We start from the raw sequence: 27,889 nt of genomic DNA, 5'->3' as shown, positions 1-27,889 counted from the left end.
GAACAAAGAAAGCTGCAGAAAAGTAATTTCAATGTAAAATTTGGGAGCACTGTGCCAAACCAGGCAAGGCTTTGAGCTGCCAACATTTGTTCATTCCCTACTGCTCCATGGTGCTGACCTGGGCTCTCTTTCTCTTCTTTTTCCATTTAGGAGCTCAGGAATTTTTAAAAATATTTTTCATTAAATAACCATTCCTTTGTCACACAGCAACACCCGATAAAAAAGGCCGGTCAGTAGAGGCTGTAGCTGAGTAGACACTTTCCCTGCCCCATCTCCTGTTGCTGATGGGGAAAATGGAGAAAACAGATATTTGTGGGAAATTAGTAACCTCAGCAATGGAGACAGAATAAAGAAAGCTGATGCCCTGAATCCAAATTCCTCTCTTCAGCCCTCTCTCCTGTTCTCTAAACTATATACGTTAAATATACAGGGCATTTCCAGGTAGTCAGCCAACAGGCACTTGGGCCTCAGCACACAAACAGAAAACACCACTATATTCCAGTCCCCACCACCACCAACTCCTTAAAAAGAGAACCCTGGGAGACAGAGCCACCTGCTCCATTTCAGGTCTTTAGGGTCCTCCAAAGACCCTGGGGTTCAGTGCTTCATCAGCAGATTTGTGTTACTGGGAAGTGAAGAACCTTCAAGAGATGGGAGCCTGTGGTGGTCTCTATGTCTTTGGAGCAGAGTCTGGGCCTCTGCCTTTTCCTCTCTTGCTCCCAGATGATAAAGTCTGTGGTTTTCTCTGCTGTCCCTGCTGTGATGCACTGACTCACCACAGGCCCCAGAGCTGCAGGCCAAAGGTATGAGCCAGAGTAAGACTTTTCTTTTGGTGTCGATGGCTTTCTCTTTATTCCCAACACCTTAAATACTGATTCCTGTCCATTTTACTACCTGTTGTGAGTCTCTTTGCTCTCTTTCTAACCAACAATGCCTATACCTGTCTTCTCCTGCTTGGATGACTTTGTTTGCTTTTCTGGTTTCTAGCCTTGTCCATGTCAATCACCATCCTAGGCATAGATAAGACGACCTGCCTCTGCTTGGAAACCTCAATGGCCCCTTCTCTAAGAAGATCAAACCCAAGCTCTTTAAGAAGACACTCAAAGCTCTTCCTGGCGTGACCCCAAGTCCCTCACCTGATCCCTTATTGTGGCTCTGACATGGCACACTTTCATACTTTTTGTGTCTTTGCAAATATCATCTCCTCTACATGGCATTTCTTTGCACACCATTATCTTCCTATGGGGGAAAATGTTTTCTTAAAACCTACCTTAGACACCATCTTCTCTCTGAAAATTTTCCTTGAGTTTATCTCTATAATGGACAGTCAGTTCTTTTTGTATATTGCTTTTTGCCTTTACCTCTGTGCTTCCTTCCTTGGGCCAGGTTCATAGAGAGCAGAATCTGGGTCATAAGTATCTCTGAACAACTATGGGATTTGGTGTGGGGATGGGAGGATGGGGGATTCAATAACAAAAGAATATCTGAAAACACCACAGACCTAGTTGCCCTGGCCCCTCTTATAAGTTTATTTTGAAACACAGTCATCTACTTGGAGCACAACCTAGGAGACATTTCCAGCATGTCTAAAATAGGAAATTGGGAGATGAAGGCAAAACACACAATTATGGTCATCTTCAAGCATTCTGGAACTATTGCTTGGGTTACACCCCACTTGTTTCCTCATAAGACATTTGTTTCTTCCTGTCAGAAGAAAAAAGGATCAGAAAAGAGCAACTCCCTCACTAGGAATATCTGTGCTGTTCAACCCAAACCCAGTAGGATGGGACAGGAAGGAGCATAGGCTGTGTCCCTGGTCGTCCACAGGAAGATAAAAGTCCGATAGGAAGAGTTTTAATCTGGCTTTAATTCGGACACCTCAGCGTTGCATAATGAAAGCCTTAAAAACATTACCAGTTTCTTGTTTAGTTTTGTTTTATTCACAAATTTGGGTTCAAATTAAAGAATTATCTGATAGCTCATTAAGCTGTTTGGTAGCAGAATGATAAGTTCATTGTATAGAAAAAATTTTATACAGTATAGAAAAAATTTTATACACCCATATATATATATATATATATATTATATATATATATATATGTAAATTATATATATATATACATAATATCTGTGCATCTCCCCAGGCCCCAATATATATATATATAATATATATATATATATATATATATACATATATATATATATCCAACTGAAAACTATTCTGGAAATTACCAATGAGTTTCAGGGGAAATATGTAAAGAATTTTTAAAATAGTGTATTCAAAACTCACAATATACCATGCAGGATACCTCCTAAAAGTTTTGTGAGTGGATAGCAACATCAGTAAAATGGCTCACTCTAACATCAGATGGGTTTGTGCATGACTGAATGATTGGTGGAGTGACCCAACCAGGACTATTTATTTAAAAGAAGAAGAAGGAGGAGGAGGAGGAGGTGGAGGAGGAGGAGGAAGAGGGGAAGTAGTAGAAGAAGAAGAAGAAGAAGAAGAAGAAGAAGAAGAAGAAGAAGAAGAAGAAGAAGAGGAGGAGGAGGAGGAGGAGGAGGAGGAGGAGGAGGAGGAGGAGGAGGAGCAGCTTTTAAATCCCATCACAGTGCCCTTGAGTAAACCACATACTGGGTAAGGAATAAAGGAAGATGTCAATGTGTTGTAGCATGGATTATTCCACTCAAGTTTCCTTCACCATAACCTATTCTCCTATGGGCCTGTGCTGGAGCCCCAAGGATGGTAAATGGACCTACAAAAGGTCTAAGTCAGTGTGATAAGGCATGGTCCAAAGGGATGGAAAGAGGACAAACATATATTCTGGGGCCTGGGAAGATGCACAGTGTTTAGAGTGCTCACTGTGCAAGCTTGAGGCCCTGGCTTTAGATCCCCAGGTCCCACATAAGAGATGAACATGGCAGTGTGTGGAGGAGAGAGAAGTGAATATAGGTGGATCCTGAGGGCTTGTTAGCCTACCAGTATAACTGGAATGGCAACTGCCAAATTCTCAAAAATAAATAAATAAATAAATAAATAAATAAGGTGAAAGCAACAAAGGAAGACACTGGCATCAACCTCTTTCCAGAGCAAGGCTGCTGAATGAGCTGTTAGCATAGGCTCTGCGCCCTCCCCACCCCCCCCCGCCCTGCCCCAAGAGGGGAGAAACAGCTGTCTAAAATCCGTTAGCATCCACCCATCTTTGCATGATTTGCTATCTGCATATTAATAATTTTCCCTCTCAGGGAACTTTTCTATATTCTAGCTCATACATGATAATGAAAACATAAGCATTTTGCATAACAGGAAGGTGGCCTTTCTCTTTCTAAGCCTTAAAATGGATCTTGTAGGACTATTGTGGTACAGTGGCTATTTCCAAGGGTTAGCAGCCAGTGACATAAAACAGTCATTGTGATTGGGGGAGAAGTCTAGATTAGAAGACTAGCCTCAAAGTCACTATGTGACCCAGGCTGATCTCATGCTTCTCCCTCCAGACTGAGCATCTCAGGTTTTGGGATTATAGGCATGTGCTACCATGCCCAACAAGTTTCTTCTTAAAAGGATATGTCTGCTACATGGCTTCATTCTCTCCTACCACTGGGACTGGCACTGTCACATTGAGTTACTGCAGAAGTCCAGGTAGTTCAGCCACTTTAATTCAATGCAGTTTCCTCCAGGTGGCTGGAGAACTGGGGCCATATTCCCACCCAAGAGCCTTGCAACTGAGATGCTGCCTAGACTGCTCATTCCAGGCTTTTCTACAAAGGGAAATCATCCATCTGAAACTAGTAAAGAAGTAAGGGCCAAATGATAAATGACAAATGCAAGTAGCCCATGAAAATCTGTACATCATGAACCTAATAATTCACCACTGTCTTGGTTGCTGGTTTCATTCAATCAGTAATTTTCAAAAGACAAAATGATGATAGAAATACAGCCATATGCTATACTGTCTTGGTTCATGTCACTTGGGCACACGGAGCCCTTGGACCGCTCAACTGATGGCTCAGACAAGACTATGCCTCTTGGTGTTATTCACAGCCTTGGGCAGTCATTCTCCCCAAGATGCTACCAGTACCAGGATTATGGTATTTAAGGGTTTTTCATACACCAGCCTTGCTAAGATTCACATGTCCTCTTGCCTCTTCTCGTTCCTACCTCCCACATCCTGAAGAGAGAACAAAACATTTTCTTCTCGTTTCAACTGTCTGTCCCCTCCTTCCATCTAGATTCTGTATGTGTAGTGATTTTATTTTCAAGAAAAATCCAACCGTGTTGTTATTGAAAACAGAATCTGTTTTATTTCAAATGAAATTAATTGTGGTGAGTCGTAGCTCTGGCCTCAAGCAGATGAATTCAGACTATGTTGAATTCCATCCTGAAAAGAGGTTCAAGAGTTCAGAACATAAAGAGACAAAACATTCTTTGACACATGACAATTTCAAAACTGAGCCAGGTATGGTGGCACAACTCCATAACTCCAGCACATAGAAGGAAGAGATGGGAAAATTTTTAAATTGGGGGCCAGCCTGAACTGCACAGTGAAACTCTGTCTAGAGAAGAAGATGGAGAAGGAAGAGGAGGGAGAAAACGGTGAGGGGAAGAAAGGAAGGAAGCTAGGTATGATGGTACATTGACAGTAAGTAGTCCAGTAGGGACTTGGCGGGTGTAGGCCAGAGAATCAGAGTTTCAAAGTCGTCCTGGGCCACATGAGATCTTGTCTCAGATACACACACACACAGAATTTCAAACTCATACAAGCACATAAGCTAGCCTGTGAATTCATGTTAGTACTGGGAGCTGATACTGTTTCCCACTGCACGTGGAAAGGACTTGAATTTATTCCTCTTGCTTATTAAGCAGAATTCTTCAATGAATTATCCCTCACAGTGAAAACCATTATTTAAAGGAAGCATGGAATGCATTCACATAAACTCTAGAAAGTACAGAAAGTGACTGTCAAAAGACCTTGAGTTTTTTAACTCCCTATGTAAATAGTGCACACTTGAAGAAATGCTTGGTGACATGTTATTGAATATCAGCCCGCATAATTTTAATTGAGTACTGGAATTGGTTCTTTGTGTTGCCAACAAAAACAGATGGAGACTGCCATTTCAAAAAAAGAGGTAATGAAACTTTCCTTGAAGAAATTGCTTAAGAAAAATAGTAAACTTGATAATGCAGAAAGTTCTCAGAGCACACAGCATGGAACATTTGGATGGGCAAAACAAGAGCAAAGCCAACGGGGCAGAGCTACAGCATCATTCCTCCCATCTGGAGATCGCCCACTTCTCACCTAATCACCACGGTTGTCAGGTCTCAAGAAGCATCACCTATTATTACCAGGAAAGAATGCTTTGACTTTTGCCCTATCTGAGGTACAGTCACCCAAGTATACAGAACTCAAGATGATAGCAATGTGCATGGACAGATTGTGAGACCCTGGACATCGTGATCGAAATGATTACCCATTGCATAATCACTGGCTTCATCAAAATAAAACTCCAGGGACAAGAAGATTCTCATGACTCGTGGGCAGGGGAAATTTTCTCTTTCCAGTAAATGAGTTTCAACAAATATCCACAGCTGCTGTTGAGCCGTAATTAAGACTGGAAAGTAGGCAGTGATGTTGAGGGGATAACCCATCGTTAATCATTCAAACTAAGTGAGTACTCAGAACAAAGCACATCTTTGAGCCTCACTTCAGGATAGGTAGGATGACCCATAAGGATGAACCAAAGGACCCATAGTCCTTACACTGTTCATCTCTCCTTCCAACAGGAACACCTGCCTTCAGGCTTTCCCTGTTTCCAGTCCACAATATGGCAGCCTCTGCTCTTCCATCTCACTTTTGCTCTGCTAAATCCCTTTCAACATTGAAATCCGGGTGATCAGTTTATATTTAGTTGATTCTCAAACAGTTGAAAACTCATTCTAGCTCTAGACTCTAATATTAACTGGGGATATCAATGCTATTCTGATTATAATTCTACCTGCCTGTATGACCTTGGCTGAGTCACACCACTTTCTGAGTTTTAATTTCTCCATTGTTAAGGATGGGAATAGATGACTCTAAGAATCCCCCTTCCACTACCACATTCCTAGTCTCAAATGCATGGTTCCCAGCTCCTAAAGTACTTTCCAGTCATGCATGAATGACTTTGGCTTTCTAACAGCCTTATCGCAGAGTCTCATTTTAGAACCTGGAAGAAAGAATGCATAATTAAATATGTTTATGAAAGCTATGCCGCCTGCTGGTAGCCAAGGTCTTCTGGGTCCTGGTTCAGTGTACTTTCTATTCCACTGCACTGTGTGTCTCACTGGAGGGGTCATCATGAAGTACCTACTGGGAGGATAATTACAGTGCTGAGCAGATTTTCATTTGGCTTCAAGGTCCCCATCTGGCTTTCTCTTGAATGATGCTTGAATAGGATGTGCTGGTCAAGATCTGCAGAGACACAAGATGGAAGAGGAACTCCAGGCAGATGGGTTGGAAAGAAAGAAGGGAGAGACACAGTGGCAGCAGTGAAGAGGGAAACATTAGACAAGAAGGAAGGCCTTTGAAGACATGTTTTAAAGCATGCATAAAATTCTTCACCCCCACCACACACACACACACACACACACACACACACACACACACCAATGGAATCTTGAAATTCGCAGGCAAATGGATGGAACTAGAAGAAACCATTCTGAGTGAGGTAATCCAGTTACAAAAAGACAAACAGGGTATGTACTCACTCATGTGTGGATTGTAAACATAGAGCAAAGGATTACCAGCCCACAATCCACACTGCCAGAGAAGCTAGGAAACAAGGAGGACTCTAAGAGAGACATACATGGTCCCCCAGAGAAGGGGAAAGGGACAAGATCTCCTGAGCAAATTGGGAGCATGAAGGGAGGGAAGAGGGAGCTAGGAGAATGAGAAGGGGAGAAGAGGAAGGGTGAGGAGGACATGAGGGAGCAGGAAGTTTGAGTTGGGGGAAAAATAGAGGAGAGCAAGATAAGAGATACCATAATAGAGGGAGACATTATAGGTTAAAAGAGAAATCAGGCGCTAGGGAAATATCTGTAGATCTACAACGATGACACCAAGTAACAATCTAAGCAACAGAGGAGAGGCTACCTTAAATACCCTTCCCTGATAATGAGATTGATGACTGACTTATATACCATCCTATAGCCTTCACCCAGCAGCTGGTGGAAGTAAAAGCAGACACCCACAGCTAAACAATGAACTGAACTGGAATCCAGTTGCAGAGAAGGAGGACTGATGAGCAAAGGTGTTCAGACCAGGCTGGTGAAAACCACAGAAACAACTAACCTGAACAAGGGGGAACTCTTGGTTCCCAGACTGATAGCTGGAAAACCAGCATGGGACTTATCCAGACACCATGATCATAGGTGTCAGTAAAGAGACCTTGGAAATCTATGGGGCCTTTTGTAGTAGGTCAGTACTTATCCCTAGCAAGGGAATAGACTTTTGGAGCCCATTCCACATAAAGGAATACTCTCTGAGCCTAGGGGGTGGGCCTACGCCCTATCCCAAAGGATATGACAGACTCTGAAGACCCCCTATGGAAGACCTCACCCTCCCTGGGGAGCAGAAAGGTTATGGGACAGGTAGGGTGTTAGTTGGGGGGGCAGGGGAGGAGGGGAGGCAGAAGCAACTGGGATTGACATGTAAAATAATCTTGTTTCTAATTTAAATAAAAAATGGAGAGAAAGAAAAAATGCTTTCCCCATCTCCACAAGAAGAGAAAAGTTAAAAAAATGTGTTATTTTTCTCTTTGGGGGCCCTCCACCCAGCTCCCAAATAAATACATGAAGTCTTATTCTTACTTATGAATGTCCCCACCTTAGCTTGGCTTGTTCCAGCCAGCTTTTCTAACTTAAATTATCCCCCTTCTCTTCTATATTTTGCCTATGGGATTTTTAGTCTTTATTCTGTATGTCTTTCTTTCTTACTGCATGGCTGGTTGTGTGGCTGGGTGGTTGCCCCCTTGTGTCCTCCTCTCCTCTTTTTCTCACTCCTAGCTCTTCTCTCAAGTCTAGATTTCTCCTCCTATTTATTCTCTCTGCCTGGAAGCCCCACCTATCTTTCTCCTGCCTAGCTATTGGCCATTCAGCTCTTTATTAGATCATCAGGTGTTTAGGCAAGCACAGTAACTTAAGCTTCACAGAGTTAAACAAATGCAACATAAAAGAACTCAACATATCTTTGCATCATTAAACAAATATTTCACATCAGAAACAAATGTAACAAATCTTAAACTAATATTTCACAACCAAAAATTACTGTATATATGCATGTGTGTACTGTTTTTTAACGTTTTGAGTTAGATTTTTACCCTGCTTTCATTTTTTTTAGGTGTGCAGATGACTTAAATAAGTTATAACAACTGGGTTAAAATAAAGACACCCATATATTGTCACCATTATCATGGAACCCAAATTAGATAAAACAAAAAGGACTACCCTGCACACATAGTCTAACACCAGAGTAAGTATCTCTAAATCATAACCTAAAATATATAACACTGCCTCTTACCTTTTTACTGAAGAAAATAGCTCATTTTATACACCTGGGAGAAGTTGTTTGCCATAAAGGGTGACAAACTAAGAGGATGTGAAAATGCCCTTCCCTCTGACCCCAACTAAATGCTGAGCCTGAAGGGTTCTGAAACTGGTGCCCATTGTTCAAATTCTCAGTATTCATCTGGCGTGGGAGGAAGCACCAGTATCCTCATAGTAAATCAGCAAAAAAACAGGGGAAGTCATATTCAACCCCAAATGCCACCCAAAACACACTTTCCTATTTGGGACACTGGAAACCATGGAAGGCTGAAATTGAATCCAAGAGATGGGCAAGTCAAAGGAGCACTTGTATTCCTTTTTTTCTTACACTGAGATGGGAAAGGTGGCATTTTAAACATGAATTCTGTATACTACTAGCATAAGAAGAAACTAAATTCAAATCTTTACATCAGTTGGACAGTTGTGTTTTCCAAACCCACTCACAAAATTTGCCCTGTGCATGGTATTCAGATAATAGTTTTTAGAAGATAAATATCTCTTAGTCCTAAATTGCCAAAGAATGTAGTTTTACAATGACAAAGGAATAAACTCCATGACAGAAACAAAAATTGTAACTATATTTGCACCTACAAAAGAACCGTTCTATAGGAAGCAAAAATTACTAGATCTAAAAGGAGAGAGAAATGCTAAAGCAATGGCCGAGGACTTTGAAAGTGTATATTAGTCAATGTAAGGTTAATCAGACAAGATAAAAAACTCACAAACTTTAGAGTCATATTATAGACCAAATAGATTGAACAGACACTGAGACCACTTTTGCCAACAGCTGCAGGAAACAGCCCCTTTGCCCCAGATGTACAATATTCTCCTGAGAGATGTCATCTTAACTTGTAAAACCATCTCAAAATTTCAAAAACTAAAATTCATAGCACAAGGAGCTGAAAAGATGGCTCAGTAGTTAAGAGCACTAGCTGCTCTTCCAGAGGACACAGGTTCAATTCCCAGACAGTTCACAATTGTCTGTAACTCCAGTTCCATGGGTTCCAGCATCCTCTTCCAGCCTCCACAGGCATCAGGCATGCACAGATATACATACAGGCAAAACAACCCATCTACATAAAATAAATATTTTTTTAAAAAAATCATAGCATGATCCTCCCTGCCCTTATGGAATAAAACTAGAAATCAATAAGAGGGGCATTCAATCCTCGGAGCAACAAAATATCCTTTGAAGGACAAAGAGAAGAAGTGACACTGAATCTAACCTGAAAAACTGTCACTGCACTGAGATGACATGAAAATAAAAAATTTAAATTATTACAGGAAAAAGTATTTCAGAACAACAGCAATAACCATCCAGTCTAAGAATTATAGTTTTTTTTAAAAAAAGAAAGCATCAGAAATATTAGGACTCAAAAACAAATAATAAAGACAGAAGAGGAGAAAGTAGGAATCCAGAAGTTATAGAAAGCAAGGTTCACCACGTTCCAGGAAAAGTTACTGTGACAGAAAGGGCAAGCTATTTTATTGTGTGAATAAAGGAAGGTATACATGATGGAAGAAGAAGAAAGTTTTACCAAGAGAAAATTTTAAAAAAAGCTTCCTGCAAGGATACAGCCAGAGACCCCCTGACAGGCCAGGACACCCCTGATGGATTCGTCATTGAAATATCCGGATCTACACTCTAGAGCTAAGAGGGCAAAAAACCAGAGGCCAGAATAAAGATTTGGCCATGTCAGTGCAGACAATGTGATGTGGAAAGTGGCTACTATATTGTTGCAAGTATAATTTTAAAACTTCATTCGAAGCAGCTTCGGGCACCAGTCATGGCATGTGCCTGGAATCTAGCGCTTGGGAGGCTGCATCATCAGAAAGATTATAAGTTGGAGGCCAGCCAGACGACATACTGAGTATGAGGCCAGCAAGGCCTAGGTATGAGACCCTGTCTAAAATAATACATACATAAACATGCAAACATAAGCACATAAACATAAGATTACTATTTAAGGATTTTTTTTAAAGATTTATTTTTAGCTTTATGTGTGTAAGTATTTGCCTGCCTGTATGTAAGTGTACTACAAGCATGCCTGGTTCCTGCAAAGGCCAGAAGAGGAGGTGTAGCTCAGTGGGAGAGCACTTTCCAATGTAGTAGGCATGAGGCCCGGGGTTCAATCAGCGCCTAGAATTAGAAAAAAAATCAAGATCATGTACACAAATTGAAAATGACTACATACCAAATGAAAATGAAGGAATTTGTCATTATCAGATCATTGTTTTAAAACTGCAAGGGAGATGTCAAGTGAAAATGTAGTATAAGGAGCACACAAGATGGGTAAGAGTGCTTGCTACTAAGCCTGCCAACCTGACCCCCAGGACCTGCATGGTAGAAGACTGGTACCCGTTCCCCAGAGCTGCCCCCTGCCCTCTGCTCATGTGCCATGACACATGGGCAACTCAGACACAATCAACATTTTAAAAATGTAAAAACTATAAACTATTTTTTTTATTTTTACTTATTTTATTTTATTGGGGGGGGGTGTTGTTGATACAGGGTTTCTCTGTGTAACCCTGGCTGTCCTGGAACTCATTCTGTAGACCAGGTTAGCCTTGAAATCACAGAGATTTGCCTGCCTCTGCCCCTGAGTGCTGGGATTAAGGGCATGCATCACCACACCCAGCTCATTGCTGCTATTTCTTGGCACTCACCATATCCATTCCCACTTTTTTCTGCCTTTGGCTCAGGAGTCCCTTACTGTGCCTTCAGAAGACTGTGCTCAGTTGCAAGAGCCAGACTGTCACCTGCACACAAGTTAAACCATCTGCTGGTTTGAAACCCTTGGGAAATCTCTCCCATGTCCAGATCTTCAAAACACCTTCTTGTCTGGACCTGAGGCACCTTCCAAGCTATGATGTAATCTCATACATCAGAGATGTATGATTCAGCCAAGGCTACAAATACGCCTAAAATTATACCCTTGGTTGGATTTTCCCCTCTCAGAGACCAGCTTATCTGTCTGTCTGGGTAACTGTAACCTAATATCATCTGTGAAAAAAATCTTCAACTCCATGTTGAAGGAATCTCTTATTTTAAATGGATCAATATATCCAGATGTCCAAGAAATCTTACTTTTTTCACACTCACACACAGCATTGAATATGTCTGGGAATCCCTCCCTGTTTTCATTTGAAGTTCCTGGGTTTTGTTTGTTTGTAAACAATAAGTAATTCATGATGTACAGTCTGAAGAGGTCCATGCGTGGTGTGTAGCCATCAGTGTGCAATCCTGCGTGCATCCAGAGTTAAGGGCACTCATATACACAGCACCATTGAAACCCCTGTTTGGCATTTCTTTCTAGATGTGTGAAAATTCTATGGATCTTGAATATGAGCAAATCCCTGGCCATTTCTAAAGACTGAATGTGGCCCTTAATGTTTCATAGATAATAGGCCCTGTGTTTGGTGTTCAGACTCCATGTCTCAAAGGGGATCTTTGTCTGCTTAACATGAAAAAAATTAGCCTCCAAATTTATTGGGAAAAGAACAGCAGCCCACACTCAAATGAAACCAACCCTGACAGTGTTGAGTTACAACTGTTAAATCAACCTGTAGGTTAATGTGTCAGTAATCCAAGCCAGAAACTTGAGGGTGGTGGGGGGAGAAGGAACCAGTATAGACACTCATCTCTCTTCTTTAACTATCTATAATCACTGGGAAACTCAACATTTATGTAAATGATTCCTAGACACATTGCTACAAGTTTCTGTAAACCAAAGCTTCGCCAGCAACATAGTTTTAACATTTAAAACACCGTGATGATTTGAGGCTTTGCTTGTCACGGTCCACTGTACTGATTTTTAAGAAATGTTTTAGAGTAAGATACAATCACTTGCACCTGTAATAACAGCACTTGGGAGGCTAAGGCAAGAGGATTGCTGCAAGTTCAAGACCAGTCTGGGCTACAATCCAGGCTAACCTGGGCTGCAATGTGAGACTATGTCATAAACCCCCTCTCCTAGCTCCCAAAAAAGTATTGGTTTAGAAGTTGCTTACTGATGCTCAGTATTGTCCTATAGAAAAAAAATAGATGAGAGATGCATGATAAAATATAGGTAGGTATGTAGGTAGACTCTGTGTGTGAGTGTGCCTGTGTGTATTTGTGCATATATATATATAATATATATATATATATATATATATATATATATATATCAATACTGTAAGAGGATAAATAAAACATTTATCTGACTTTATATAAAAAGTATAACTTTTAACTGTTGAGCAGGGCTAGACCCACTTATATAAAACATGTCTTCCTAGGATATTAAAAATAATCAATCCTCCTGGATGTAGTGGTATACACCATTAATCCCAGCACTGAGTAGGCAGAGGCAGGAGGATCTCCATGAGTTTGAGACCAACCTGGTCTACATAGTAAGTTCTAGCACAGTCAGAACTACACAGTGAGACCTGCCTCAAAAAAACAGACAAAAAATAATCAATCATGCAAATGAGATACCCTTAAAGTCAGCTTCAGAGGAACCTACAGAGGCTAACCCAGAAATAAAATTGTCTTAAAAAACCAGGAAGATACATTAACTGCTCATCAGACAAGCCCTTCAAGAGTACAAATGAGCAATAGTATGTGTTATTGAATACAATACACTTCTAAATCCAGACAAGGAAAATAATTCCATAAGAATAGAAAAGAAAAAATCCTTTAAAGACAATATTCTAAACACTAAATGCACCAAAGCACACAGGAATTCAGCATGTGAAAAAGTCTGTTTTTATGAATAAAGAGTGATTGGATTACATAAAAGATTAAGATGCTTGCCTATTAAAACATATTAAACAGCTAAAGGGTAAGTGTTTTATGTGGAAGGATTATTCACAGCCAACATTGTAAAGGTCTTATTTTCCTAGCATATTTTAGCAAAAATTAAACACAGAGTCTGAGTTTGAAAAAAACAGTGGGCAAAAAATATTGACAGGCCATGACTCACAGACAAAAATGGAGATGGCCGTTTTTGTTTGCTTTTAGATTGTGTGTGTGTGTGTGTGTGTGTGTGTGTGTGTGTGTGTGTGTGTGTGTGTTGTGTAGGAGAGGGGATATAGAAGGAGATATATACATAGCCTGGAAAAATAGTGTATTCATTACTTTTCTGTTTCTGTGATAAAATACCATGGCCAAGCCAACTTGGAATAAGAGTATTTATTTGGGTTTATGGTTCAGAGGGCTGTCGGTCCCTCACAGAAGGGAGGCCGGGCATCAGAAGCTTCAGGAAGCAGAGCTCTCATATCTTTAAATGAAAGCATGAGGTGAAGAGATTGAACAGGGAGTGGAGGGAGAAAATCAGTGTTATATAACATCTAGGATCAAGTTCTGATGAGATGCCAGAAAGCAGAGACTAGCCGCCTAGCCTGGTGACCTGAATTCTACCCCAAGGATCTGAATTCTATCCCAAGGATCTACACGGAAAGAGAGAATTTAATCCCATAAATTGTCCTCTGACCACCACGTGCATACTATCACTTAAATACACTTCTCACACAACATAAATAAGCAAAGTTGTGTGTGTGTGTGTGTGTGTGTGATCCAAAAATGAGAAAAAACAAGCAATATTTGTCTCTCTGAGTTTGACTTAGTTTGTTTAATATGATGATCTCCAGCTGACCCATTTTCTGACTAAAGACATAATCTCCCTATTCTTTGTGATCGAATAAAGAATCCCCTGCTTTTTGAAGGCCAAGTAGTATCCTCTTGTACATAGCATAGGACATCTGGGTTGGTTCCATGCCTGGACTGCAGTGAGTGGTGCTATAGTTCATATGGGTGATCAGGCATACCTACCACAAATTGATTTAAAATCTTATAGAAATATGCTCAAAAGTGGGGTTGCTGGGTTACAGTAATTATATTTTCATTCTTTTGAGGAACATCCCTATAATCCTCTAAAATGACTGTACTTCAGATAATAATATTTTTAAGCAACATATTCTAATCATGAATTTAAAGTCCTAAGAAAATACAGGTCATACTTCTATTATTTGGCTCATTCCTTTAGTTCACACCATTCACAAAGCTAACCAAAACACTCCTCTGGAAGCTTGGGTTCTGTCTAGCTTGGTGGTGGAGTACACAGTGAGCATGCACAGGCTCCTATGTTCAACTCCCAACACCAAGTTTTTTCAAGTTAAAAAATATTCTAGCATGCAACATTTATTATAAATCCTTTGGATTTATTTTGTACTCTGAATAGTAAAGACACTTTTCCTTTGTTGCCATCATGCAAGAAATGTGTTTCCCCCATTTTGGTATTCTGTGTGTGACACTTCTCCAAGGTGATCTTGGAACATGTAACCACACAGTTTTTATCGCTGCTCTTGTGTGTTTCATCACTGCTGGTATGAAAGTGGATAGGAAAGGGAGCACAGGATGTTCCCCTGAATACCGTGCCACTCTGTCGCTTTGCTGTGGTGTATTTAGTCTGTAGAGAGTGAATATGGTGAAAGTAGTATTATCCTCATCAGTGTGAAGCTGGGAGAACCAAGAGCTTTGCCCAAGACAACCCCAGGACTGACAAACTCTGGAGTGGGTGCAAGCCCCTGCTATCCCTGGTGTATCTGTCTTCAGTGCAGGGTGGGCGGGTCTTGCATCAAGGGTCACAAATAACTAGCTGTGCATGGCAACCATATAAACAGTGTGTACTTTTAATAAATATTGTAAATGAAAATTAATGAAAACATATCATTTCTAAAATATTAGTTAAGTGATATGATTGTATGTAGTGTGGATAAAAATTAAAACTTTAAGAATATTTTGAGGTATAGCTTAAATAATCTTGAAAGTAGTTTAAATGCTGGGTTAACACTGCCTAATGAGAAAACTCAAATCTTCCCAATCCATATTTTAAATTTTCTGTGGCATACCATGATACTGGACTACTGATCCTTGTGGCTTAATTTATGACAAATCTGGACATCGAATTCTCTGGTGAACGGATTCACGTTTTGACATCTGCTTTTTGGTGTAGAGGAAAAAGGACTCTGTACAGCAGTCACAAAGTTGAGAGAAATAGCAGGAAGGAGATTGGAACTCGAATTCTTCCTCGGTCCCGAAGGAGATGCTGCCCCAGCAAAGCTGGGGTCAGAGGGCTGGGCAATACCGGGGCGGGCCACACTTTATCCCGGAGAACTTGTTTTGTGGAGACACACGTGAAGTCTAGCTAAGAAGCCATCGTTCGGCCTCGGCTAATGCCATTTGAAAAAGACTAGGCTCCAAGAGCGGGTACAGCTAACTGAGCTGTAGCAGTATGAAGTTTTACCCTGCAACCTTGGGGATATTACCAGAATCTTACAAAAGGGGTCATATCCTGTTTCTTTCTCTGGTTGCTACAACTGTGGTTTGTATATTGGCTGTATCAACTAATGTGAATTTATAACAACAACAACAAAATACTCCAAAGGGAAAAAAAAATTGTACTCTTTCAAAAATGTGCATTTCCCTTCAACTTACAACAGGCACTGTTTTAATTCGTTTTTTTTTTCCTCTTAACAGAAGCAAAACCACACATCTTTTTCATATCCTGCTGCTAGCACAGAAGGTAAAATACTGACATAAACTAAAGGAGTTGAAAACTCAGCATTAGAATAAAACAGCGTTAAGGGCGTTAATAACTACACAGTGCCCCCTAGTGTGCATATAAAAATTAGCGTGAGATCACCATCCAAAACAGGTCAGGCTTGAGAAAGCCAAATAAATACAATTTTACTGATTTCTTTTTATTATTTTTATTCATGTGTATGTGTGTGCCTATGTGAGTGTATGGTATGTGTGAACAGGTGCCCAAAGAGGTTCGAAGTATATGTCAGAACCCCCGGTACGGTGGTTACTTATGGGTATGAGCTACCCTACGTTGGTTCTGGGGACAGAGCAATGGCCCTCTGCAAAACCAGAAAGTGCTTTTAATGGTGGGACCATCTCCCCAGAACCCATCTGCTGTTTTAAACTATCATAAAGTTTATTTTGGGGTCATTAACTTATATAAAATGTTATATTTAATTTATATAAAACTTCCCATTAGGTAGATGATCAGAGTCAAATGAGAAGAAATAATATAAATATGAAAAATAATAAGATAATCCAAAGAACAAATAAATATTTCAAATGAGAAACAAGAAGGGGATGTAAGGAAGTAAGGAGGTGACAGAAATACATGTTTCTTCTCATTTTTTTTTTTTATAACCCAGCTGGCCTGAAACTCGGCATGTAGGTAAAGCTGATCTTGAACGGCGCATCTTCCTGACTCCACCTACTGGGTGCTGGGATTTTTTTTTACAGCGTTGGGAACTGAACGCATAGCCTTGTTCATGCTAAGAGCAAGAGCTATGGAAACTGAGCTACATCTCCAGTCCAGAAATAAACACTTAAGACCTCTGGAGCATGCCTGCTTTACAAAAAAGGGGGGAAAAAGAATTTTCCAAGAACTCAGGAAATATTAATATGGAAATTTTCCCTGAACCAGTTCTGTAAGTTTTCCCCCAGGAGAATTACTGTCATGAAAGTTGACTGCCTCAAGTGCAATCCACCATGCTCTTCTGTGGTCTACACAATTCATGTTGCTGCTTTCTTCCTGAATGTCCCTGAAGTTGGGACTTTGTCTTCTTTGCTCTGACCGCTAAGAATTCACAGGGACCATACTGTGAATCCAGACATACAGGTTCTCAGCAAAAGCAAGGAACCAACTAACAACACTAGCATGTGTCTTGCTTAAAAGAGTTTCCTAGCTGACCCAAGACAGTGTGTCCATCATGCATTTATGCTCATTTGTCATCGTTCTTTCTTGATTCATCAAGAACTTATTTATGTGGACATCTTATCTTTGTTCTCAGCACTCATGGCCCCAGGCTAGAGAATTATTAGAATGGTCCTCAACTGTCCTGAATTTCACCATGATTCTTATATGAAAGATCAATAGAACCTCATATATGTGAGAAGAGAAATGTGGCCCTGATAAAATGAAGGAAACACATCATTTGGACCAGCTATAAATTAATACCATGACCCCACTGAAAACTAGTTAGAGTCCATCTATTTCTAAGAATTAATTCTCCTATTTTGGTATCCTCAAAAATTTAAGCCAAGCATGATGTCACACAACTATATTCCTAGCACTGGAAAGGATCATGAATTCAAAAACTAACCTACATAGTGAGACCCTATCTCAACTAAAAAGTTCGATGACTCCTTTTATATTCTGTTTTTTTTTAAAGACCCAACCACACTTGATTATTTGTATGCAATGTTTCATTTCCTAAAATAGGGAGGGGATAAACAATAATAGTCTACCTTAATAGAATTAGTTCTTACTTTTATGTGTATATGCTCCCTTTAGTAAGACTATAAGGCATAACACTGAAAGCCATGCAACATTTCTCAAGCCAACACAAAGGTCTTATTTTCTTTTAAATCCCCACCTGATTTATGATTTATTAAAGCTTTACTGAGGGTTCAAAAACCAAAGCTAGCCACAAGCCATAGAGTTCAGGCAGTGGTGGCATACACCTTTAATCCCAACTCAAGAGACAGGCAGATGGATCTCTCTGAGTTCAAGACCACCCTAGCCTACACAAAAGTGAAGAGTATCAGAGCTCATGCCTTTGATTCCAAGACTGGGGATCACACTCCTTTAATCCTGGCACTAGGGAGGTGGAGACAGGAGTGATATGACTTGGCAGAGAAAGGAATGTAAGGCAGGAGGAGGCAGGAACTCAGAGCTTTTGCCTCTGAGGATTCATGGAGACAGTTGGCATTTAGCTTGGTAGAGGTAAGAGCTACAGGTTTGGTTGCTTTGCTTCTCTAATCTTCAGCTTGAAGCTTGACCCCTTGATGAGGGATGTTCTTCTGTATATATGTCTCTCTTATTGGTTGATGAATAAAACACTGTTTGGCTAACAGAGGCAGGAAGATAGGTGGGACTAGGAGACGAGGAGAATTCTGGGAAAGGTAGGCAGAGGGAGACCAAGAGGAGACGCCATGTAGCCACCAAAGGAGAAACAGGTCCAGACAGTCTCCTGTAAGCCAAGACCACATGGAAATACATAGATTTATAGAAATTGATTAATAATTAAGACAGAACTAGCCAATAAGAAGCCCTAGCCAGTAGCCAACAGTTTAATAATTAATATAGCATCTATGTGTTTATTTGGGGCTCAAGGGTGGCCCAGGCTGGAAAGGAACTCCAGCAACAAACCCTAAAATCTGTTTATTATTTGTTCTATACCCACCACCCAGAGGTTACACTTTGAGTGTAAAGCTTGCTTGACCTATGTAGCAAATATAAGTATCAAGCCTAAGCAACAGTATGGGACCTTGTCTCAAGAAAACAAGTAAGATGTGAGTTGGTGGCACATGCCTTTAATCCCAGCACTCAGGAGGCAGGGGCAGGTGTATCTCTGTGAGTTCAAGGCCAGCCTGGTCTACAGAGTGAGTTCCAGGACAACCCTGTCTCGATAAACAAAAAACAAAACAAAACAGAACAACAACAAAAAAAAAAAACAAGCAAAAGAAAACCAAACAAAAAGCCTGAATTTTTGGAATAAACAATACTTCTTGAAGCAGCTGTGCTTTAGTGACTGGCTTTAGTGAAAGCAACAAGAATTAGTGCTTTGTTTCTGTTCCACTGAAGTAAACATATGAATTGGTTCTAGACAGAAAGAACAAAGCTGGTTTAAAAAGTCATGTAAATGTCAACTAAACATGAAAATACTGAGTAAGAAAGCATCACAGGTCAACTATTGGGCAAAATAGGCTTAGGCAAGAAGGAAGAAGTGTACATTCCAAAGGCATAAAGAAGCAATATTAAAATTGACTTAGTGTCACAAGGAATAGCATATTGCCACTTTCTGAGGTAATGCAATGGTGGTGAGTCATGCTGGCACATGCCTATAATTCCGGAATTTGAGAGGCTGAAGCAGGAGGATCATGAGTTCAAAGCCAGGTTGGGTTACACAGAAAGACCTTGTCTCGAAAAATAAAACAAATCACAAAAACATGCAGTTCCATATTTATTCAAATGGAGAAACATCATGATATGTGAAAAGATAAAGCAATTGTGTGTGAAACATTTCATATCATTTTTAATTATTCTGTTCCTGAGAGAGGGTTCTCAAATAATAATCCCTGCCTTCTTCACCCTTTAATTCTACAACCCCCCCCCCCCCGATTAAGAAGGATAAAATGCCAGATCTTGGTGAGTACACAAGTTCACTTGAGAGAAAATTATCTGATGGGGGATGTACTTCTGTATGCTGTGAATATATGTTTCTCTTATTGGTTGAGGAATAAAGTTGTTTCAGCCAATGGACAGGCAGGATGTAACCAGGCAGGAAGTATAGGCGGGGCTACCAGACTAGGAGAATTCTGGGAAGAGGAACGCAGAGAGTGAAAGAGAGAGGCCATCCAGCTGTCAAGGAAGCAAGAAGTCTGTGCATCACTCATAAGCCAAGGGCACATGGAGATACACAGATTAATGTAAATGGGTTAATAATTAAGAGAGAGCTAGTCAATAAGAAGCCTGAGCAATAGACCAGTTTATAATTAATATAAGCCTCTGTATGTTTATTTGGAACTAAACAGCTGCAGGACCAGTGGGACAGAAACCATCTGTCTACAATGATTATTTAGGCCAGGGTCTTCAAGCAAAGAGGGGCTATTGACCCTTAGTAAGAAGATGAGTCACTTCTGCAAGGTCAAAGGACCAGGAAATCTAGATGCTTGAAACTTGGGCCTCAGGACTGATATCTCCTTCCCAGGCCATCAGGAACTCATTTTCTCCAACCTTGTCCTCAAAGACTTGTCTTGATTTAGATCAATTCCTCCTCTTTCTTGACCTTGGTCCTTTGGGCCTTTTCTTCTCCCTACCTTCCAACTATTGGCATTAAGAAACTCAGTAAGATACCAATCCAGCCTTCTGGCTTTCACATTCAGTTTGTAATCCTTATTAGTAAGTATAAATTGTGTAGAATAATGGGATTTATTATTACATTTCCATACTTGCATTTCAGTTTATAGTTTCTAACTACTATTTATAGTCTAATCCCAGTCAGATTGGGTTAGATGCATTCCAATGGTTCAAATTAACTAAATTCACTCTGTAATAACCTTATCAAACAATGCAGTCACATATCACATCTCAGACAGTACTGTTCTTGGTGTAAGGGGATGGGATATAAAAATTAACTGCCTGGAAGGAGTAGGAGAGTGGTCAAGGGGGAAGTCACATCACTTGTGGTTTTATAGGAATATATTAATTGTGCAATTGAAAACAAACAACAGAGAAGTCATTTTTAGTTGTATACTTGGAAAACATTTGTGTAAAATATGCTATCACTCTTGTTTATCAGAGCCGCTCTTACATTGGAATGTTGTTTTCCAAGATGTAAATTCCATCCAGAGATACTTTTTGCCTGTGGCTGAAAGATAACTACTATAAGGGAAATGGGAAAGGATTTTGATGAAAATTCTTCTGGAAGCACAGCTGCAGGCAATCTGATATTTGAATTAGCGTCTTCTGAACCAGACACTGTCCAGAATAATCACAAGGCAAGGTGATGCTGAAGGTCAACAGATACTGTGGACATGGTTCTGCTCCAAGCAGAGTTAGCATAGAAATGCTGAGGGGCTCTTCTTCCCTTACAATGAGGCAGGAAATAGAGGATAAAGATAGTGGCATGCTTGGCTAATCTGTGAGCGAGCCCATTAGAGACACAGAAGTGGGGGATGAAGAGGAGACAGGCTGATATCATACTGAGAAGGGCTTCTTTGCTTGGGGAGCCGTAAAATGTATTGAAACTACACCTAGGACAACATCTCATTATAGATGCTCCCTCTGAGAAAACCTTCCCATGTCCTCTGGGAGAAACAGCTACTGTCTTAGCTCTTCATGTAGCGCAAGAGAATGCCTTTCTTAACACAATACGCAAGTCATAGCATTTTTTTCTATGGGTCTTCAGTTCCTCATTATAACACTGTTCCCTGTGGGTCAAATACAAGTCACTGGCTAATCCTCCCTTCTCTGGAGGGAGCTGGGTTTCAGGGGCCTTCATTACAGGTCAGAACCCCAGAGGCAGTACCACTCTGGAAGTATATACATGTTAAGTAAAGGACCAGGGGGACTCAGCCCCGTGGGTGAGTGAGGTGTGGAGTAAGCTAATGAAAATACAATTAATACAACAAGTAAGAAAACTTTTCATCTCGGAAACTTTCCTAAGGGAAGGACGGTGAGGTGAAAGAGAAATTGATTTCTCCTTCAAGTGACAGTGAAGTGTAGAAGATAGAGAGGCTCAAAGTACTTACTAAAGGGGTGTAGAATTAGGAAGATTTGCTCTGTTTTTGATGTTACAGAACTGTGAAGTTTCAGAAGAAGGTAATTATTAAAGATCTCAGTTAAAAGTCTATAGACTTTGCTTCTTTCAGTGTGGCCCTTGATCGCCTTGCACAAGAGTCACCAGGACTGTTTGTAAAAGCTGAGTGGGTTCCAGCCTAGTTCTGCTGAGTCAGATTTACTGAGATTAAGGCCCAGGGACTTTCACTTACAACAATTTCACAAGTCATTGTCATCTGTACAAAAGCAGAAAGAGCAGACAATAAATGTCTGAGCTCCCACAACCCACAAAAATTAAATAACAAATAAGTAAATAATGTAGTCCTTCTGCTCTGTGATTATTTCTGCCATTCTTAGACAAGAACCCCACGCCTCCCTGTAGGCAGACCTCTGTTCTTTCTCCTTCGTTACTGTGTCAGTCCCAAATTCACTTCACTGTGCTCACAGTTCCACTCCTCTTCTGGGACAGAAACAATCAGGATATGACAAGGGGACTGAACTATTATGGGTTCCTCCTTCTTCCTTCCTCTACATAGACAGTGACAGGCTTATTGTTCCAGCATAATTTCCATACTTATTTATCTTGGGTGCACCTAGGTAAAAGAAACTCTTGACTTTCTTGGTTGCTTGTTTGTTTTGTTTTGTTGTACATTGTACAATGGCATACTAAAAACCTAGCTCAAGTCAACAAAGAGGGGTCTGCTAGTCGGAGGATATTGCATACACACTGAGACACTGAGTATATCTGTGAGTAGCCTGGCTCAGCTCACAGCTGGGTTATTAGATTGGCTCCCAGACAGGCTTCCACTCTTTCTCTGGCAGAATCTGCCTTCTATCCCCCTCATTCCCTTCATGGTGGTGGAAGGAGATTTGGGGAGGGTCTATAAAAGTTAGTATACAAATCTATATTTGCTGGCTTTCAGGCATCAAGAATACCAGCTCATAGTCTTGTGCTACTATTCCTTGGATTGCTTTATAAGATGATGTCATCTTTATAGGTTTTAGAGCACATAGAGCATATATGGGCTGGATAGCCTGCAGTCAGGCCAGCCATTCATGAGTAATTTAGAAAAGAATGCAAGTTTTAATAAAATTCTATTTCTACCTGAAGAACACTGTGAAACTGCAAAATAACTTTATTTCTTTGGGACTGATGAGATTAAGCCTGCATATGTGGGTCACTTTATACTCACCAATATCTGCAACATTCATAAAATGAGCTTGGAAATTTTCCTATTTCTGTTCCAAAGTTAGAGTTCCTTTTTCTCTGAATATTTGGCAAAACATATATGTTGTTTGGTAAAAATATTTTTTAACCACCAAGTAACAGGCTCTCATGTATTCTATGTATTATTGAATTAATTATTTTCTGAACAATTTTCTCTACTTCATCTAACTTTTCAAAGCTTTTACTATAACTAATATGCATTTCCTTATTGAAATAAATTGTATATAGCATAAAACTTATCATTTTAACACCCATGCAATGTTATGCACTCACTCCAGAAGGAGGCCCAAGACAGCAAGGAATCTGCTCTGGTCCCGATGAGTGTACCTGATCAGGACAGTCTGTACAGGTGACTTTTGCATATGAATTATTTCATTTAACATAATGTCTTCAGGGTTTGTACATGTCACATGAATCACTACTTTATTTTTAAGACTGAATAATCTTCTATCATAAAGAGTGACACATTTGTTTAGCCATTAGCCAGCAGATGAATGTATGAATTGTTCTATATTTTTAATTATTTGAAAAGTTAGTCCTTGAATGAGCCTTCATATACAGTATTTGCTTGGATAAATACCTCAAAATGGGATTGGGGGTGCATAAAACTGCTTAAGAGCCTCCTGAGTTATTTTCCACAGCAGCTATACATTTTTACATCAGCAATACATGAATTTCAACTTCTCCAATTCCTTGCCAACACTTGATATTTTCCACTTGTTATAGCTATTCCAGTGGGAGGAAAGTGATATCTCATAGTTTGGAGTTTCATTTCTCTGACTAGTATAAAATATGAACAACTTTCCATGTGCTTGTTGGCCACAGGTATATCCTCTCTCAATAGCTTTTTTAAGGTCTCCCCTCTGCTTGCTAATCAGTTGTCTTTTTGTTATAGAACTGGTGAATGAGATATTAATTCAATTTACCACTAAAAAATATCTTGTTATAATCTGTGAGCTGCCTTTTCACTTTCTTCATAGTGTCCTTTGATGCCATTTTAAATTTTGATCAAATCTAGTTTGTTTCTATTTTATCTGTATTGTTGCTTAGATTTTTTGGTGTCATGTCTAGGAAAGCACTGAGTTTTGGTCATGAAAATTTACTTCTCTGTTTCCTCTAAATTTATACTTTTGGCTTTCACAAATGATACGCTTGTAAGGTAAGGTCCAAATTCATTCTTTAGTATGAAGATATTCTGTTGTAAATAGGCTGGTCTTCGCCCTGATGAACACTGTTGGCATCCTGGTCTACAGACAATAGATATCTGGATTTATTTCTAATGATTAGTTCTAGCACATTGTTTTGCATAGCCTGCTTTGTGACATTACTACAGTGTTTTACTTGCTATAGTCCTAGAACAAGAAGCATTTAGTCCTCCAACCGTGTTCTTTTGCAAGATATGTTTGATTATTTGGAGTCCCTTAGAATTTGATATGAAAAAATACATTAGGATTTTTATATGAATTGAGGTCTGCTGGTCACATTGGAAAATATTTTATCTTAATATATTGGGGGTAAAGAGATAGTGCCATCAGTAAAGGTCTTGCTATGGAAGCATGACGGCCTGTGTTTAGAGTTGCCTGAAAAGTCCAGTGAGGAACTGCACACCATTAATCCTAGCACAAGAGGACCATGAGGACTTGCTGGCCAGCCAATCTAGTCACTTAGCGAACTCTAGGTTTAGTAAGAAACTTTCTTAGTCAAAATAATATTATTAATTATTATTATTATTGATCACAGAATATTGTTTACTTTAATTTATTTATAATAATAATTATTGTTATTCTTTAATTTCAAAGTCTGACTGTTTTTTTTTTAGATTTATTTATTTATTATGTGTACAGTGTTTTGCCTGCATGTTGCCTGCAGGCCAGAGGAGGGCACCAGATCTCATTACAGATGGATGTGAGACACCATGTGGTTGCTGGGAATTGAACTCAGGACCTTTGGAAGAACAAGCAGTGCTCTTAACCTCTGAGCCATCTCTCCAGCCCCAAGGTCTGAGTTTTTAACTCTGAAGTCTTACATCTTTGAAATTAGGGATCAAATTTATTCCCAATTACCTATTGGTGCCCAACCCCAACTGATACAACCTATACCTAAGGCTCAGAGTAAATCATGAAGGGATGGAAAGATTCAAAGAGCTAGAGGCCCAGACATCTGTTGCTAGATAGTGTCCCCAAGGCATGACAGGGAAGATGCACCTGTGAAATGTCAACAGTATGGTTGCCTGAACAAGACATGTCAATGTGAACAGGTGAAATTCCACATGGTTCCACTCCTAGATGGAGAGCTTCAGGTGGTCAGAGGCTGCTGAGAGATAGACAACTAGTTTTCTCTAGGTTGTCCAATCTCAAGTGATTAGCCATGGATACATGTACATAAGAGCAACACTAAATGGAGTCAGTGGTCTATGTGTATACATGTGTATAGATATAATGTATGAATATAATATATGCATATATATGTATATATGCATGTAGCAGCAATAATTCAAGAAGAGAACATCCATGATTCTGGAAGTAGAAGACAAGAGGGGGTTTCAAGAGAAGGGAGAGGTAGAATTCATATAGATAGACTGTCGATGTACAACGTTCTCAAAAAATTTTAAATTTTTATGTAAAAAAACCCATATTTGAAAAAATTGTTCCCAATTATTTTATCCTTTTATATGATATATTAGATTAATTTTCCAGTTATTAGGAATTTTCTGTCTATAGCATCAAGTCATCTACCAAGAGAGATAACTTTACTTCCTCCTTTTCAGTATGAAAACCCATACTATCAAATATGACTTAAAAAGAGCAGGAAATATGTACTGATCTGTAACTAGTAAAGATATTGAATCAGATATCAAAATGCCCCAAGAAAGAAAATCCCAAAGCCAGTGGCTTCACCAGTGATTCTACAAAATATTTCAAAAGCTACAGCCAATCCTTTTAAATTGTTCCAAAAAACAGAAAAGGAGCAAACCCTTCTGGTTTTGTGATGTCTCATTATCCTGACACCAAAGCCAGAAAAAGAAATCACAAAACAAAACAGCAGCCCACAGAATGGGAAAAGATATTCACCAACCCCACATCTGACAGAGGGCTGATTTCCAAATATACAAAGAACTCAAGAAGCTAGTCACCAAAACACCAAATAATACAAAAAGTGGGGTACAGAACTAAATAGAGAATTCTCAGTAGAGAAATCTAAAATGGCTGAAAGGCACTTAAGAAATTGCTCAACATCCTTAGCCAACAGGGAAATGCAAATCAAAACAACTCTGAGATACCATCTTACTCCTGTCAGAACGGCTAAAATAAAAAACACCAATGACAGTTTATGATGGAGAGGATGTGGAGAAAGAGGAACACTCCTCCACTGCTGGTGGGAGTGCCAACTCATACAGACACTTTGGAAATGAGTATGGCAGTTTCTCGGAAAAATGGGAATCAGTCTACCTCAAGATCCAGCAATTCCACTCCAAGGATGTACATTTATACCACAAGGACATCTGTTCAACTATGTTCATTAGCAGCATTATTTGTAATAGCCATAAACTGGAACCAACCTAGATGCCCCTCAACAGAAGAATGGATAAAGAAAATGTGGTACATTTATACAGTGAATACTACTCAGTGGAAAACAAACAATGAAATCTTGAAATTCACAGGCAAATGAATGGAAATAGAAGAAACCATAACTGGGTGAGGCAACCCAGACCCAGAAAGAAAAACATGGTATATACTCACTCATAAGTGGATATTAGACATAGTGCAAAGGATTACCAGCCTACAATCCACAACCCCAGAGAAGTTAGGAAGCAAGGAGGACCCTAAGAGAGACATACACCAACACCTGGAGAAGGGGAAAGTGACAACATCTCTTGAGCAAATTGGGAGCATGGGGGGAAGGGGAGGGAAGTAAGATGAAGGGGAGAGGGGGAAAAACATGAAGGATCGGGAAGAATGAGTTGAGGGAAGAATAGAGAAAGAGAGCAAGAAAAGAGATACCTTAATAGTGAGACATTATAAGTGTAAAGAGAAATCTGGCACTAGGGAAATGTCTATGGATCCACAAGAATGTCCCCAACTAAGAATGTAAGCAATAGTGAAGAGGCTCCCTTAAATGCCCTTCCTCTATAATGAGATTGATGACTATCTTAAATGACATCCTATAGCCTTCACCCAGTAGCTGATGGAAGCAGAAGCAGAGACCCACAGCTAAACACTGAGTTGAACTCCTGGAATCCAGTTGTAGAGAGGGAGGAGTGATAAGCAAAGGGGTCAAGACCATGCTGGGGAAACCCACAGAAACAACTAACCTGAGCAAGTGGGAGCACAGGGACCATAGTCTGACAGCTGGAGAACCTGCCTAGGACTGAGCCAGACCCGCTGAACATGGGTGTCTGTTGGGAGGCCAGGGCAGTCTATGGCACCTCTGGCAGTGGAATCAGTATTTGTCCCTAGTGAACAAATGGGTTTGGGGAGCCTATTCCCTATGGAGGGGGATACTCTCTCAGCCTAGATACATGGGGGAGGTCCTAGGCCCTGCTCCAAATGATGTGACAGGCTTTGATGATCCCCCATGGGAGGCCTCACCCTCCCTGGGGAGCAGAAGGGGAGTGGGATGGGGAGATAGTGGGAGGGAAGGGAGGACATGAGGGAGAGGGAACTGGGATTGGAATGGAAAGTAAGATTGTTTTTAATTTAAATTTTAAAACACATGTTTAAAAAAAAAGGAATC

The sequence above is a fragment of the Cricetulus griseus genome, chromosome 2 (assembly GCF_003668045.3).
Source record: "Cricetulus griseus strain 17A/GY chromosome 2, alternate assembly CriGri-PICRH-1.0, whole genome shotgun sequence".
Taxonomy (NCBI): Eukaryota; Metazoa; Chordata; class Mammalia; order Rodentia; family Cricetidae; genus Cricetulus; species Cricetulus griseus.
Note: the sequence above shows the minus strand (reverse complement) of the source record.